Source organism: Phyllobates terribilis, unplaced genomic scaffold (assembly GCF_046119375.1).
Source record: "Phyllobates terribilis strain yellow unplaced genomic scaffold, ASM4611937v1 Scaffold_763__1_contigs__length_703860, whole genome shotgun sequence".
Taxonomy (NCBI): Eukaryota; Metazoa; Chordata; class Amphibia; order Anura; family Dendrobatidae; genus Phyllobates; species Phyllobates terribilis.
The window spans coordinates 636,897-651,860 of NW_027363523.1; the positions used below are offsets into that span (position 1 = coordinate 636,897).

The 14,964-nt window shown below is 47.9% G+C and overlaps 9 non-coding genes across 9 annotated transcripts; all 9 read left to right on the forward strand.

The window, feature by feature from the left end:
• The first annotated feature begins 3,193 nt into the window (after nt 1–3,193).
• On the forward strand, nt 3,194–3,384 carry LOC141238862 (U2 spliceosomal RNA). Its single transcript, XR_012304309.1, has one exon. It is a non-coding gene; the product is annotated as a U2 spliceosomal RNA (small nuclear RNA).
• A 1,121-nt stretch (nt 3,385–4,505) lies between these two features.
• On the forward strand, nt 4,506–4,696 carry LOC141238864 (U2 spliceosomal RNA). Its single transcript, XR_012304311.1, has one exon. It is a non-coding gene; the product is annotated as a U2 spliceosomal RNA (small nuclear RNA).
• A 1,113-nt stretch (nt 4,697–5,809) lies between these two features.
• Nucleotides 5,810–6,000, forward strand: LOC141238993 (U2 spliceosomal RNA). Its single transcript, XR_012304434.1, has one exon. It is a non-coding gene; the product is annotated as a U2 spliceosomal RNA (small nuclear RNA).
• Nucleotides 6,001–7,129: 1,129 nt separating this feature from the next.
• On the forward strand, nt 7,130–7,320 carry LOC141239023 (U2 spliceosomal RNA). Its single transcript, XR_012304463.1, has one exon. It is a non-coding gene; the product is annotated as a U2 spliceosomal RNA (small nuclear RNA).
• A 1,116-nt stretch (nt 7,321–8,436) lies between these two features.
• LOC141238865 (U2 spliceosomal RNA) lies at nt 8,437–8,627 on the forward strand. Its single transcript, XR_012304312.1, has one exon. It is a non-coding gene; the product is annotated as a U2 spliceosomal RNA (small nuclear RNA).
• Nucleotides 8,628–9,736: 1,109 nt separating this feature from the next.
• On the forward strand, nt 9,737–9,927 carry LOC141238978 (U2 spliceosomal RNA). Its single transcript, XR_012304419.1, has one exon. It is a non-coding gene; the product is annotated as a U2 spliceosomal RNA (small nuclear RNA).
• A 1,116-nt stretch (nt 9,928–11,043) lies between these two features.
• LOC141238866 (U2 spliceosomal RNA) lies at nt 11,044–11,234 on the forward strand. The gene has a single exon (XR_012304313.1). It is a non-coding gene; the product is annotated as a U2 spliceosomal RNA (small nuclear RNA).
• A 1,119-nt stretch (nt 11,235–12,353) lies between these two features.
• On the forward strand, nt 12,354–12,544 carry LOC141238867 (U2 spliceosomal RNA). The gene has a single exon (XR_012304314.1). It is a non-coding gene; the product is annotated as a U2 spliceosomal RNA (small nuclear RNA).
• Nucleotides 12,545–13,660: 1,116 nt separating this feature from the next.
• LOC141238868 (U2 spliceosomal RNA) lies at nt 13,661–13,851 on the forward strand. The gene has a single exon (XR_012304315.1). It is a non-coding gene; the product is annotated as a U2 spliceosomal RNA (small nuclear RNA).
• Nucleotides 13,852–14,964: the final 1,113 nt, after the last annotated feature.

The window sequence follows — 14,964 nt, forward strand, 5'->3', positions numbered from 1 at the left end:
GGGTAGCGGGTAATATCCGAGTCATTCCAGTACTGCTTGAAGAGCACGTACGGGATGGTGGTGACCTGTGACCCGGTGTCCAGTAGGGCACTCATGGGAATGCCATCCAGTACCACAGGCAAGACTGGACGTCCTCCCACATATCTGTCGCGCCAGTTCGATGGGCCTGGTGATCTTTTCCCTGGGGGTTGGCCCTCTACCCCAGGTTGTGCCCGTTTAAAGAACAGTACCTTGCCATATGTCCGGGTTGATTGCAGCGGCGGCAGATGGGTCGTCCGTCCTCACTGTATCGGTCACTGGGTCTTCCTCTGGCCGGTGGGGTCCTCCTTGGTCGACGCCACGGGATGTCCTCCGGTCCGGATGCCAGCTGGATCTTCCCTGGGGTGGAAGCCTGTAAAGACTGCACAGTTCGGGTTAGCGCAGCAACGCTCTTAGCTAGCTCTTGGACCTGATGGTGTAGGTCTGGAGCCGGGTCATTGTCCAAAGCCTGCGCATCAGCTCCCACAGGCCCTGCTGACAAGGGCGCCGCCTCCTGGTAGTAAGTGGTAGTGGGGCGTCTGTGGGTCACAACGCCACCTGGTGCCGGTTCTCGGAGCACCCGGATGGCTCTGTCCTTGAACTGTGCAAAGTCCAGATGGGGATCCTGTAAGGCCATTGCCCGCAACTGGGTTCGGTGGGCATTGCAATATAAACCCTCTATAAATTGTTCAGTCAACAGCCTGTCCTCGTTTCCCACCCCATCAGGGTCGGTCTGCTTTATGGCCCTCAGGGCCTCTTGTAGGTTTAGTGCATAGTCCCTTATACTCTCATGCGCTCGCTGCTTGCACCCGTAGAATCTAAGCTTAATCTCGGCTGAGGTGCGGGTATCAAAGGTGTCCTTCAGCCGGGTTAGTATCCCTGCGACAGTCTTCCTCCCAGGTGGCCAGGATTTTACTTCCCTTTTGGCTGCCCCGGTTAGTTGGGCCACCAGGATGCTCACTTTTTGCTCTTCTGTGAGGGGGTACACCTGGAAGAGGCTATCCAGCTTTTCTCTAAAGTCATGCAGGGTATGTGACTCCCCTGAGTACTGGGGTAGCCAAGCTGCTCCCGGGATATAGGGCATGGTGAAGGGCATAACTGCAGCAGCGGTAGCGCTGGCGGGGGTTGAGGCAGTGAAGCTCTCCTCCGTATCCGACATCTTCCTCCCCCCTAGTGGACTGTGGCCTACCTTGCGATGATCCTCTTCCGTAGGCCGCGGCTCCGCAGTGGATCGTCAGGGTTGAGGACCTTCCATCGCGCTCCTGTGACGTCGGCGTCTGCTGGGCTCCTTCCAGGACCTTACGCAACGTCCGGACGTGAGGCGGGGCTTCAGTTCTCGCGCGCTTTCGGAGTCCACGCCCCTCTTCTTCCCGCGCGGCGTCCTCAAGATGGCGTCCAACGGCGGGAAAACTCCACGGATGGCGGGAAGAAGGCCGAAGATGGCGCCGGATGGCGGGAAACTTCACCGATGGCGGGAAGAAGGTAGAAGATGGCGCCGGATGGCGGGAAACCTCCACGGATAGCGGGAATCTTCACCACTGGTAAGTTTGAACAGTCTTTGCTTTTCAGGCACGCAGTACCCGGTGGTTGCGGGCACGAAATCCTGCCGACTACGCCAAAGTTGACGCGCCCCTGGGCCTGTGTCGCGCTGCGTTGCGCACGCGTGAGCTTACCCGGAGCCGGATCTGTTGAGGGTTGTAGTCTCGTGGCGGTGACCCGGTCCGTACCCAGGGAGTCAAACTGGACGGCAGTCTGTTAGCGGTAAATGGTTGATGACTACGCCACCCGTTGAGTGCAGCCAGGGAGCTGCTGCTGCAGGGCAGACCGCTGAGGCCGGTGGTAGGATTGTGCAGCGTGATAGTATAACCCCCAACGGGAGGGGTATGGCCTCAGGGCAGCCGACGTGGATGATGGGGGTAGCAGGAACCACTCAGAGACGGTACGGTGTAGTTCAGGGTCTTTACTGGTAACAACGATAGACCCTCCCGGAGTACTTGCTAGCAAACGGGGCCTGGTCAGTCTTTGAGCAGATGAGATCTCCCCTGGCCAGGCGTAGTTGTAGGCCTCCCAAACTGACTGTACTCTTTTGGCTACCTTGCTAGAAGCTGATGTAAGTAGCCCACGTCCCTGAGTGTACCGTGTGGTGCTCACCCGTATGGCCGGTGACTCGGGGCCTTCTAATGGCTTCCGCTCCACGATGGCGGTGCTGGTCCCACGCGTGTGACCGTGCCTTCGGGCTTCTGGGCCAGAGGACCTGAAATCCCCTGCCTGACGGATTCTGCTGCTGGGTAGGAGTTAGTCCCCACAGCCTCGGACTCCGGGTCCGGTAAAGAATCTTCTTAGTCAGGGCGAGCTCTGCAGCTGCCAGCCCCTGACTCCTTGTAACTCTGCTGTTTCCTATGCTGCTTCTTGTCTCCACTCTCCTTGTCTGACTAACCCTGCCTCAGCCCAGGGTTTATACAGGGGAAGTTCTTCCCCTCCCAAGACTGGGCAGGAGGTGTGGCATGCACAGGATCCCTGACCAAAGGACCTCCCACCTGCTCTCAGACGTAATATCTCTATCACTGTGGCAACCAGACCCCTGGGGTGTCACACCTGCAGACTATAAAAGAGAAACCAACCCAAAAAGTTTGGTTGATTAGTCTGTGGCATTCTTTTAAACTGTTGCTTATGGCGGTCTCTGTGAGCTTCTCAGTGACATTCAGCCATCCAGGTATCCCGCCTGCAGTAGACGGAATGTGGCAATGGAACGCTGGCTGCGCGTGTCATAATAGGCTCTGAGCCTTTATATACCTGCGCACAGCAGCAGCCACCTTCAGTCTGCTGCTGGACAGCCAGCAGCAGCAGCAGGAGAGGTAATTAATCAGCAACCCTCCTGCTAAGGGTAGACAGCTGCTCGTTCCACCCCCCCCCCCGCCTTAATTGGTTCTCCTCCCTTCCAACGGTGTTGAGGCGGGTGGGAACAGCCGGGGGTTGAGGGTACTGTGCTAAAAGAGGTGGAGTTATGCAGATCTAAAACGCGTGGATTGCAGCAGCAGCAAGCCGAAAAGTGCAGGCATGTGAGGGATCTAGAGGTTGACAGCATGTCTTCTTAACGGGAGTCCAGGTGGCCATCTCCACAAATGGACTTTTCAGAATCCTTGGGTGGCACCGTAGTCGGAAACCAATTCTGGTTATCGCTTCTCGGCCTTTTGGCTAAGATCAAGTGTAGTATCTGTTCTTATCAGTTTAATATCTGATACGTCCCCTATCTGGGGACCATATATTAAATGGATTTTTAGAACAGGGAGATGGAAAAAGAGCTTGCTCTGTCCACTCCACGCATTGACCTGGTATTGCAGTATCTCCAGGACCGGTGCACCCCTTCTTTAATGCAGTTTCTAAAATCAGAAAGAATTGAATTCAATGCTTTTTGTTCATTTGGCTTGTTTGTCGGATTTTGGGATGGACTCTTTGGCTTTGCTTTTCTTCTCCTCATTGGATTTTTCATGTTAAAAGTTGCAGAAGCCAGATGACAAGCTCATTTTGGTTCAACTTCAGCAACTGTGCATTGCATTGCCATGTAATGTAATGCAATGCTATCTATCTAGCTCTCCCTCTATACTTCCTTTTGGATAAACAGACATATTAGGCAAGCATTTTGGAGCTTTCACCTAAATAACTACAGGTGGTGAGATAAGCTGCACAATATAATTGACCTTTCAGTATATTGTTGCACACACACCATCTATTTAGCAAATGCCCTTGTTATCAACAGCAGCCTTTTAAACTCACCTGAGCTAACAGGTATGTGAGCTGGTTACTCTGCTGCGCTTAAAATTTCTTTTTTGGTTTGCTACAATGCCTTTTCTGAAACGTTGTCTCCCTCTGCTGGAACACTGACTTCTTTCATTTAATGCCTGCAGACTATAAAAGAGAAACCAACCCAAAAAGTTTGGTTGATTAGTCTGTGGCATTCTTTTAAACTGTTGCTTATGGCGGTCTCTGTGAGCTTCTCAGTGACATTCAGCCATCCAGGTATCCCGCCTGCAGTAGACGGAATGTGGCAATGGAACGCTGGCTGCGCGTGTCATAATAGGCTCTGAGCCTTTATATACCTGCGCACAGCAGCAGCCACCTTCAGTCTGCTGCTGGACAGCCAGCAGCAGCAGCAGCAGCAGCAGGAGAGGTAATTAATCAGCAACCCTCCTGCTAAGGGTAGACAGCTGCTCGTTCCACCCCCCCCCCGCCTTAATTGGTTCTCCTCCCTTCCAATGGTGTTGAGGCGGGTGGGAACAGCCGGGGGTTGAGGGTACTGTGCTAAAAGAGGTGGAGTTATGCAGATCTAAAACACGTGGATTGCAGCAGCAGCAAGCCGAAAAGTGCAGGCATGTGAGGGATCTAGAGGTTGACAGCATGTCTTCTTAACGGGAGTCCAGGTGGCCATCTCCACAAATGGACTTTTCAGAATCCTTGGGTGGCACCGTAGTCGGAAACCAATTCTGGTTATCGCTTCTCGGCCTTTTGGCTAAGATCAAGTGTAGTATCTGTTCTTATCAGTTTAATATCTGATACGTCCCCTATCTGGGGACCATATATTAAATGGATTTTTAGAACAGGGAGATGGAAAAAGAGCTTGCTCTGTCCACTCCACGCATTGACCTGGTATTGCAGTATCTCCAGGACCGGTGCACCCCTTCTTTAATGCAGTTTCTAAAATCAGAAAGAATTGAATTCAATGCTTTTTGTTCATTTGGCTTGTTTGTCGGATTTTGGGATGGACTCTTTGGCTTTGCTTTTCTTCTCCTCATTGGATTTTTCATGTTAAAAGTTGCAGAAGCCAGATGACAAGCTCATTTTGGTTCAACTTCAGCAACTGTGCATTGCATTGCCATGTAATGTAATGCAATGCTATCTATCTAGCTCTCCCTCTATACTTCCTTTTGGATAAACAGACATATTAGGCAAGCATTTTGGAGCTTTCACCTAAATAACTACAGGTGGTGAGATAAGCTGCACAATATAATTGACCTTTCAGTATATTGTTGCACACACACCATCTATTTAGCAAATGCCCTTGTTATCAACAGCAGCCTTTTAAACTCACCTGAGCTAACAGGTATGTGAGCTGGTTACTCTGCTGCGCTTAAAATTTCTTTTTTGGTTTGCTACAATGCCTTTTCTGAAACGTTGTCTCCCTCTGCTGGAACACTGACTTCTTTCATTTAATGCCTGCAGACTATAAAAGAGAAACCAACCCAAAAAGTTTGGTTGATTAGTCTGTGGCATTCTTTTAAACTGTTGCTTAAGGCGGTCTCTGTGAGCTTCTCAGTGACATTCAGCCATCCAGGTATCCCGCCTGCAGTAGACGGAATGTGGCAATGGAACGCTGGCTGCGCGTGTCATAATAGGCTCTGAGCCTTTATATACCTGCGCACAGCAGCAGCCACCTTCAGTCTGCTGCTGGACAGCCAGCAGCAGCAGCAGGAGAGGTAATTAATCAGCAACCCTCCTGCTAAGGGTAGACAGCTGCTCGTTCCACCCCCCCCCCCGCCTTAATTGGTTCTCCTCCCTTCCAACGGTGTTGAGGCGGGTGGGAACAGCCGGGGGTTGAGGGTACTGTGCTAAAAGAGGTGGAGTTATGCAGATCTAAAACGCGTGGATTGCAGCAGCAGCAAGCCGAAAAGTGCAGGCATGTGAGGGATCTAGAGGTTGACAGCATGTCTTCTTAACGGGAGTCCAGGTGGCCATCTCCACAAATGGACTTTTCAGAATCCTTGGGTGGCACCGTAGTCGGAAACCAATTCTGGTTATCGCTTCTCGGCCTTTTGGCTAAGATCAAGTGTAGTATCTGTTCTTATCAGTTTAATATCTGATACGTCCCCTATCTGGGGACCATATATTAAATGGATTTTTAGAACAGGGAGATGGAAAAAGAGCTTGCTCTGTCCACTCCACGCATTGAACTGGTATTGCAGTATCTCCAGGACCGGTGCACCCCTTCTTTAATGCAGTTTCTAAAATCAGAAAGAATTGAATTCAATGCTTTTTGTTCATTTGGCTTGTTTGTCGGATTTTGGGATGGACTCTTTGGCTTTGCTTTTCTTCTCCTCATTGGATTTTTCATGTTAAAAGTTGCAGAAGCCAGATGACAAGCTCATTTTGGTTCAACTTCAGCAACTGTGCATTGCATTGCCATGTAATGTAATGCAATGCTATCTATCTAGCTCTCCCTCTATACTTCCTTTTGGATAAACAGACATATTAGGCAAGCATTTTGGAGCTTTCACCTAAATAACTACAGGTGGTGAGATAAGCTGCACAATATAATTGACCTTTCAGTATATTGTTGCACACACACCATCTATTTAGCAAATGCCCTTGTTATCAACAGCAGCCTTTTAAACTCACCTGAGCTAACAGGTATGTGAGCTGGTTACTCTGCTGCGCTTAAAATTTCTTTTTTGGTTTGCTACAATGCCTTTTCTGAAACGTTGTCTCCCTCTGCTGGAACACTGACTTCTTTCATTTAATGCCTGCAGACTATAAAAGAGAAACCAACCCAAAAAGTTTGGTTGATTAGTCTGTGGCATTCTTTTAAACTGTTGCTTATGGCGGTCTCTGTGAGCTTCTCAGTGACATTCAGCCATCCAGGTATCCCGCCTGCAGTAGACGGAATGTGGCAATGGAACGCTGGCTGCGCGTGTCATAATAGGCTCTGAGCCTTTATATACCTGCGCACAGCAGCAGCCACCTTCAGTCTGCTGCTGGACAGCCAGCAGCAGCAGCAGCAGCAGCAGCAGCAGCAGGAGAGGTAATTAATCAGCAACCCTCCTGCTAAGGGTAGACAGCTGCTCGTTCCACCCCCCCCCGCCTTAATTGGTTCTCCTCCCTTCCAATGGTGTTGAGGCGGGTGGGAACAGCCGGGGGTTGAGGGTACTGTGCTAAAAGAGGTGGAGTTATGCAGATCTAAAACGCGTGGATTGCAGCAGCAGCAAGCCGAAAAGTGCAGGCATGTGAGGGATCTAGAGGTTGACAGCATGTCTTCTTAACGGGAGTCCAGGTGGCCATCTCCACAAATGGACTTTTCAGAATCCTTGGGTGGCACCGTAGTCGGAAACCAATTCTGGTTATCGCTTCTCGGCCTTTTGGCTAAGACCAAGTGTAGTATCTGTTCTTATCAGTTTAATATCTGATACGTCCCCTATCTGGGGACCATATATTAAATGGATTTTTAGAACAGGGAGATGGAAAAAGAGCTTGTTCTGTCCACTCCACGCATTGACCTGGTATTGCAGTATCTCCAGGACCGGTGCACCCCTTCTTTAATGCAGTTTCTAAAATCAGAAAGAATTGAATTCAATGCTTTTTGTTCATTTGGCTTGTTTGTCGGATTTTGGGATGGACTCTTTGGCTTTGCTTTTCTTCTCCTCATTGGATTTTTCATGTTAAAAGTTGCAGAAGCCAGATGACAAGCTCATTTTGGTTCAACTTCAGCAACTGTGCATTGCATTGCCATGTAATGTAATGCAATGCTATCTATCTAGCTCTCCCTCTATACTTCCTTTTGGATAAACAGACATATTAGGCAAGCATTTTGGAGCTTTCACCTAAATAACTACAGGTGGTGAGATAAGCTGCACAATATAATTGACCTTTCAGTATATTGTTGCACACACACCATCTATTTAGCAAATGCCCTTGTTATCAACAGCAGCCTTTTAAACTCACCTGAGCTAACAGGTATGTGAGCTGGTTACTCTGCTGCGCTTAAAATTTCTTTTTTGGTTTGCTACAATGCCTTTTCTGAAACGTTGTCTCCCTCTGCTGGAACACTGACTTCTTTCATTTAATGCCTGCAGACTATAAAAGAGAAACCAACCCAAAAAGTTTGGTTGATAAGTCTGTGGCATTCTTTTAAACTGTTGCTTATGGCGGTCTCTGTGAGCTTCTCAGTGACATTCAGCCATCCAGGTATCCCGCCTGCAGTAGACGGAATGTGGCAATGGAACGCTGGCTGCGCGTGTCATAATAGGCTCTGAGCCTTTATATACCTGCGCACAGCAGCAGCCACCTTCAGTCTGCTGCTGGACAGCCAGCAGCAGCAGCAGCAGGAGAGGTAATTAATCAGCAACCCTCCTGCTAAGGGTAGACAGCTGCTCGTTCCACCCCCCCCCCCGCCTTAATTGGTTCTCCTCCCTTCCAACGGTGTTGAGGCGGGTGGGAACAGCCGGGGGTTGAGGGTACTGTGCTAAAAGAGGTGGAGTTATGCAGATCTAAAACGCGTGGATTGCAGCAGCAGCAAGCCGAAAAGTGCAGGCATGTGAGGGATCTAGAGGTTGACAGCATGTCTTCTTAACGGGAGTCCAGGTGGCCATCTCCACAAATGGACTTTTCAGAATCCTTGGGTGGCACCGTAGTCGGAAACCAATTCTGGTTATCGCTTCTCGGCCTTTTGGCTAAGATCAAGTGTAGTATCTGTTCTTATCAGTTTAATATCTGATACGTCCCCTATCTGGGGACCATATATTAAATGGATTTTTAGAACAGGGAGATGGAAAAAGAGCTTGCTCTGTCCACTCCACGCATTGACCTGGTATTGCAGTATCTCCAGGACCGGTGCACCCCTTCTTTAATGCAGTTTCTAAAATCAGAAAGAATTGAATTCAATGCTTTTTGTTCATTTGGCTTGTTTGTCGGATTTTGGGATGGACTCTTTGGCTTTGCTTTTCTTCTCCTCATTGGATTTTTCATGTTAAAAGTTGCAGAAGCCAGATGACAAGCTCATTTTGGTTCAACTTCAGCAACTGTGCATTGCATTGCCATGTAATGTAATGCAATGCTATCTATCTAGCTCTCCCTCTATACTTCCTTTTGGATAAACAGACATATTAGGCAAGCATTTTGGAGCTTTCACCTAAATAACTACAGGTGGTGAGATAAGCTGCACAATATAATTGACCTTTCAGTATATTGTTGCACACACACCATCTATTTAGCAAATGCCCTTGTTATCAACAGCAGCCTTTTAAACTCACCTGAGCTAACAGGTATGTGAGCTGGTTACTCTGCTGCGCTTAAAATTTCTTTTTTGGTTTGCTACAATGCCTTTTCTGAAACGTTGTCTCCCTCTGCTGGAACACTGACTTCTTTCATTTAATGCCTGCAGACTATAAAAGAGAAACCAACCCAAAAAGTTTGGTTGATTAGTCTGTGGCATTCTTTTAAACTGTTGCTTATGGCGGTCTCTGTGAGCTTCTCAGTGACATTCAGCCATCCAGGTATCCCGCCTGCAGTAGACGGAATGTGGCAATGGAACGCTGGCTGCGCGTGTCATAATAGGCTCTGAGCCTTTATATACCTGCGCACAGCAGCAGCCACCTTCAGTCTGCTGCTGGACAGCCAGCAGCAGCAGGAGAGGTAATTAATCAGCAACCCTCCTGCTAAGGGTAGACAGCTGCTCGTTCCACCCCCCCCCCGCCTTAATTGGTTCTCCTCCCTTCCAACGGTGTTGAGGCGGGTGGGAACAGCCGGGGGTTGAGGGTACTGTGCTAAAAGAGGTGGAGTTATGCAGATCTAAAACGCGTGGATTGCAGCAGCAGCAAGCCGAAAAGTGCAGGCATGTGAGGGATCTAGAGGTTGACAGCATGTCTTCTTAACGGGAGTCCAGGTGGCCATCTCCACAAATGGACTTTTCAGAATCCTTGGGTGGCACCGTAGTCGGAAACCAATTCTGGTTATCGCTTCTCGGCCTTTTGGCTAAGAACAAGTGTAGTATCTGTTCTTATCAGTTTAATATCTGATACGTCCCCTATCTGGGGACCATATATTAAATGGATTTTTAGAACAGGGAGATGGAAAAAGAGCTTGCTCTGTCCACTCCACGCATTGACCTGGTATTGCAGTATCTCCAGGACCGGTGCACCCCTTCTTTAATGCAGTTTCTAAAATCAGAAAGAATTGAATTCAATGCTTTTTGTTCATTTGGCTTGTTTGTCGGATTTTGGGATGGACTCTTTGGCTTTGCTTTTCTTCTCCTCATTGGATTTTTCATGTTAAAAGTTGCAGAAGCCAGATGACAAGCTCATTTTGGTTCAACTTCAGCAACTGTGCATTGCATTGCCATGTAATGTAATGCAATGCTATCTATCTAGCTCTCCCTCTATACTTCCTTTTGGATAAACAGACATATTAGGCAAGCATTTTGGAGCTTTCACCTAAATAACTACAGGTGGTGAGATAAGCTGCACAATATAATTGACCTTTCAGTATATTGTTGCACACACACCATCTATTTAGCAAATGCCCTTGTTATCAACAGCAGCCTTTTAAACTCACCTGAGCTAACAGGTATGTGAGCTGGTTACTCTGCTGCGCTTAAAATTTCTTTTTTGGTTTGCTACAATGCCTTTTCTGAAACGTTGTCTCCCTCTGCTGGAACACTGACTTCTTTCATTTAATGCCTGCAGACTATAAAAGAGAAACCAACCCAAAAAGTTTGGTTGATTAGTCTGTGGCATTCTTTTAAACTGTTGCTTATGGCGGTCTCTGTGAGCTTCTCAGTGACATTCAGCCATCCAGGTATCCCGCCTGCAGTAGACGGAATGTGGCAATGGAACGCTGGCTGCGCGTGTCATAATAGGCTCTGAGCCTTTATATACCTGCGCACAGCAGCAGCCACCTTCAGTCTGCTGCTGGACAGCCAGCAGCAGCAGCAGCAGGAGAGGTAATTAATCAGCAACCCTCCTGCTAAGGGTAGACAGCTGCTCGTTCCACCCCCCCCCCCGCCTTAATTGGTTCTCCTCCCTTTCAACGGTGTTGAGGCGGGTGGGAACAGCCGGGGGTTGAGGGTACTGTGCTAAAAGAGGTGGAGTTATGCAGATCTAAAACGCGTGGATTGCAGCAGCAGCAAGCCGAAAAGTGCAGGCATGTGAGGGATCTAGAGGTTGACAGCATGTCTTCTTAACGGGAGTCCAGGTGGCCATCTCCACAAATGGACTTTTCAGAATCCTTGGGTGGCACCGTAGTCGGAAACCAATTCTGGTTATCGCTTCTCGGCCTTTTGGCTAAGATCAAGTGTAGTATCTGTTCTTATCAGTTTAATATCTGATACGTCCCCTATCTGGGGACCATATATTAAATGGATTTTTAGAACAGGGAGATGGAAAAAGAGCTTGCTCTGTCCACTCCACGCATTGACCTGGTATTGCAGTATCTCCAGGACCGGTGCACCCCTTCTTTAATGCAGTTTCTAAAATCAGAAAGAATTGAATTCAATGCTTTTTGTTCATTTGGCTTGTTTGTCGGATTTTGGGATGGACTCTTTGGCTTTGCTTTTCTTCTCCTCATTGGATTTTTCATGTTAAAAGTTGCAGAAGCCAGATGACAAGCTCATTTTGGTTCAACTTCAGCAACTGTGCATTGCATTGCCATGTAATGTAATGCAATGCTATCTATCTAGCTCTCCCTCTATACTTCCTTTTGGATAAACAGACATATTAGGCAAGCATTTTGGAGCTTTCACCTAAATAACTACAGGTGGTGAGATAAGCTGCACAATATAATTGACCTTTCAGTATATTGTTGCACACACACCATCTATTTAGCAAATGCCCTTGTTATCAACAGCAGCCTTTTAAACTCACCTGAGCTAACAGGTATGTGAGCTGGTTACTCTGCTGCGCTTAAAATTTCTTTTTTGGTTTGCTACAATGCCTTTTCTGAAACGTTGTCTCCCTCTGCTGGAACAATGACTTCTTTCATTTAATGCCTGCAGACTATAAAAGAGAAACCAACCCAAAAAGTTTGGTTGATTAGTCTGTGGCATTCTTTTAAACTGTTGCTTATGGCGGTCTCTGTGAGCTTCTCAGTGACATTCAGCCATCCAGGTATCCCGCCTGCAGTAGACGGAATGTGGCAATGGAACGCTGGCTGCGCGTGTCATAATAGGCTCTGAGCCTTTATATACCTGCGCACAGCAGCAGCCACCTTCAGTCTGCTGCTGGACAGCCAGCAGCAGCAGCAGCAGGAGAGGTAATTAATCAGCAACCCTCCTGCTAAGGGTAGACAGCTGCTCGTTCCACCCCCCCCCCCCCCGCCTTAATTGGTTCTCCTCCCTTCCAACGGTGTTGAGGCGGGTGGGAACAGCCGGGGGTTGAGGGTACTGTGCTAAAAGAGGTGGAGTTATGCAGATCTAAAACGCGTGGATTGCAGCAGCAGCAAGCCGAAAAGTGCAGGCATGTGAGGGATCTAGAGGTTGACAGCATGTCTTTTTAACGGGAGTCCAGGTGGCCATCTCCACAAATGGACTTTTCAGAATCCTTGGGTGGCACCGTAGTCGGAAACCAATTCTGGTTATCGCTTCTCGGCCTTTTGGCTAAGATCAAGTGTAGTATCTGTTCTTATCAGTTTAATATCTGATACGTCCCCTATCTGGGGACCATATATTAAATGGATTTTTAGAACAGGGAGATGGAAAAAGAGCTTGCTCTGTCCACTCCACGCATTGACCTGGTATTGCAGTATCTCCAGGACCGGTGCACCCCTTCTTTAATGCAGTTTCTAAAATCAGAAAGAATTGAATTCAATGCTTTTTGTTCATTTGGCTTGTTTGTCGGATTTTGGGATGGACTCTTTGGCTTTGCTTTTCTTCTCCTCATTGGATTTTTCATGTTAAAAGTTGCAGAAGCCAGATGACAAGCTCATTTTGGTTCAACTTCAGGAACTGTGCATTGCATTGCCATGTAATGTAATGCAATGCTATCTATCTAGCTCTCCCTCTATACTTCCTTTTGGATAAACAGACATATTAGGCAAGCATTTTGGAGCTTTCACCTAAATAACTACAGGTGGTGAGATAAGCTGCACAATATAATTGACCTTTCAGTATATTGTTGCACACACACCATCTATTTAGCAAATGCCCTTGTTATCAACAGCAGCCTTTTAAACTCACCTGAGCTAACAGGTATGTGAGCTGGTTACTCTGCTGCGCTTAAAATTTCTTTTTTGGTTTGCTACAATGCCTTTTCTGAAACGTTGTCTCCCTCTGCTGGAACACTGACTTCTTTCATTTAATGCCTGCAGACTATAAAAGAGAAACCAACCCAAAAAGTTTGGTTGATTAGTCTGTGGCATTCTTTTAAACTGTTGCTTATGGCGGTCTCTGTGAGCTTCTCAGTGACATTCAGCCATCCAGGTATCCCGCCTGCAGTAGACGGAATGTGGCAATGGAACGCTGGCTGCGCGTGTCATAATAGGCTCTGAGCCTTTATATACCTGCGCACAGCAGCAGCCACCTTCAGTCTGCTGCTGGACAGCCAGCAGCAGCAGCAGCAGGAGAGGTAATTAATCAGCAACCCTCCTGCTAAGGGTAGACAGCTGCTCGTTCCACCCCCCCCCCCGCCTTAATTGGTTCTCCTCCCTTCCAACGGTGTTGAGGCGGGTGGGAACAGCCGGGGGTTGAGGGTACTGTGCTAAAAGAGGTGGAGTTATGCAGATCTAAAACGCGTGGATTGCAGCAGCAGCAAGCCGAAAAGTGCAGGCATGTGAGGGATCTAGAGGTTGACAGCATGTCTTCTTAACGGGAGTCCAGGTGGCCATCTCCACAAATGGACTTTTCAGAATCCTTGGGTGGCACCGTAGTCGGAAACCAATTCTGGTTATCGCTTCTCGGCCTTTTGGCTAAGATCAAGTGTAGTATCTGTTCTTATCAGTTTAATATCTGATACGTCCCCTATCTGGGGACCATATATTAAATGGATTTTTAGAACAGGGAGATGGAAAAAGAGCTTGCTCTGTCCACTCCACGCATTGACCTGGTATTGCAGTATCTCCAGGACCGGTGCACCCCTTCTTTAATGCAGTTTCTAAAATCAGAAAGAATTGAATTCAATGCTTTTTGTTCATTTGGCTTGTTTGTCGGATTTTGGGATGGACTCTTTGGCTTTGCTTTTCTTCTCCTCATTGGATTTTTCATGTTAAAAGTTGCAGAAGCCAGATGACAAGCTCATTTTGGTTCAACTTCAGGAACTGTGCATTGCATTGCCATGTAATGTAATGCAATGCTATCTATCTAGCTCTCCCTCTATACTTCCTTTTGGATAAACAGACATATTAGGCAAGCATTTTGGAGCTTTCACCTAAATAACTACAGGTGGTGAGATAAGCTGCACAATATAATTGACCTTTCAGTATATTGTTGCACACACACCATCTATTTAGCAAATGCCCTTGTTATCAACAGCAGCCTTTTAAACTCACCTGAGCTAACAGGTATGTGAGCTGGTTACTCTGCTGCGCTTAAAATTTCTTTTTTGGTTTGCTACAATGCCTTTTCTGAAACGTTGTCTCCCTCTGCTGGAACACTGACTTCTTTCATTTAATGCCTGCAGACTATAAAAGAGAAACCAACCCAAAAAGTTTGGTTGATTAGTCTGTGGCATTCTTTTAAACTGTTGCTTTATGGCGGTCTCTGTGAGCTTCTCAGTGACATTCAGCCATCCAGGTATCCCGCCTGCAGTAGACGGAATGTGGCAATGGAACGCTGGCTGCGCGTGTCATAATAGGCTCTGAGCCTTTATATACCTGCGCACAGCAGCAGCCACCTTCAGTCTGCTGCTGGACAGCCAGCAGCAGCAGCAGCAGGAGAGGTAATTAATCAGCAACCCTCCTGCTAAGGGTAGACAGCTGCTCGTTCCACCCCCCCCCCCGCCTTAATTGGTTCTCCTCCCTTCCAACGGTGTTGAGGCGGGTGGGAACAGCCGGGGGTTGAGGGTACTGTGCTAAAAGAGGTGGAGTTATGCAGATCTAAAACGCGTGGATTGCAGCAGCAGCAAGCCGAAAAGTGCAGGCATGTGAGGGATCTAGAGATTGACAGCATGTCTTCTTAACGGGAGTCCAGGTGGCCATCTCCACAAATGGACTTTTCAGAATCCTTGGGTGGCACCGTAGTCGGAAACCAATTCT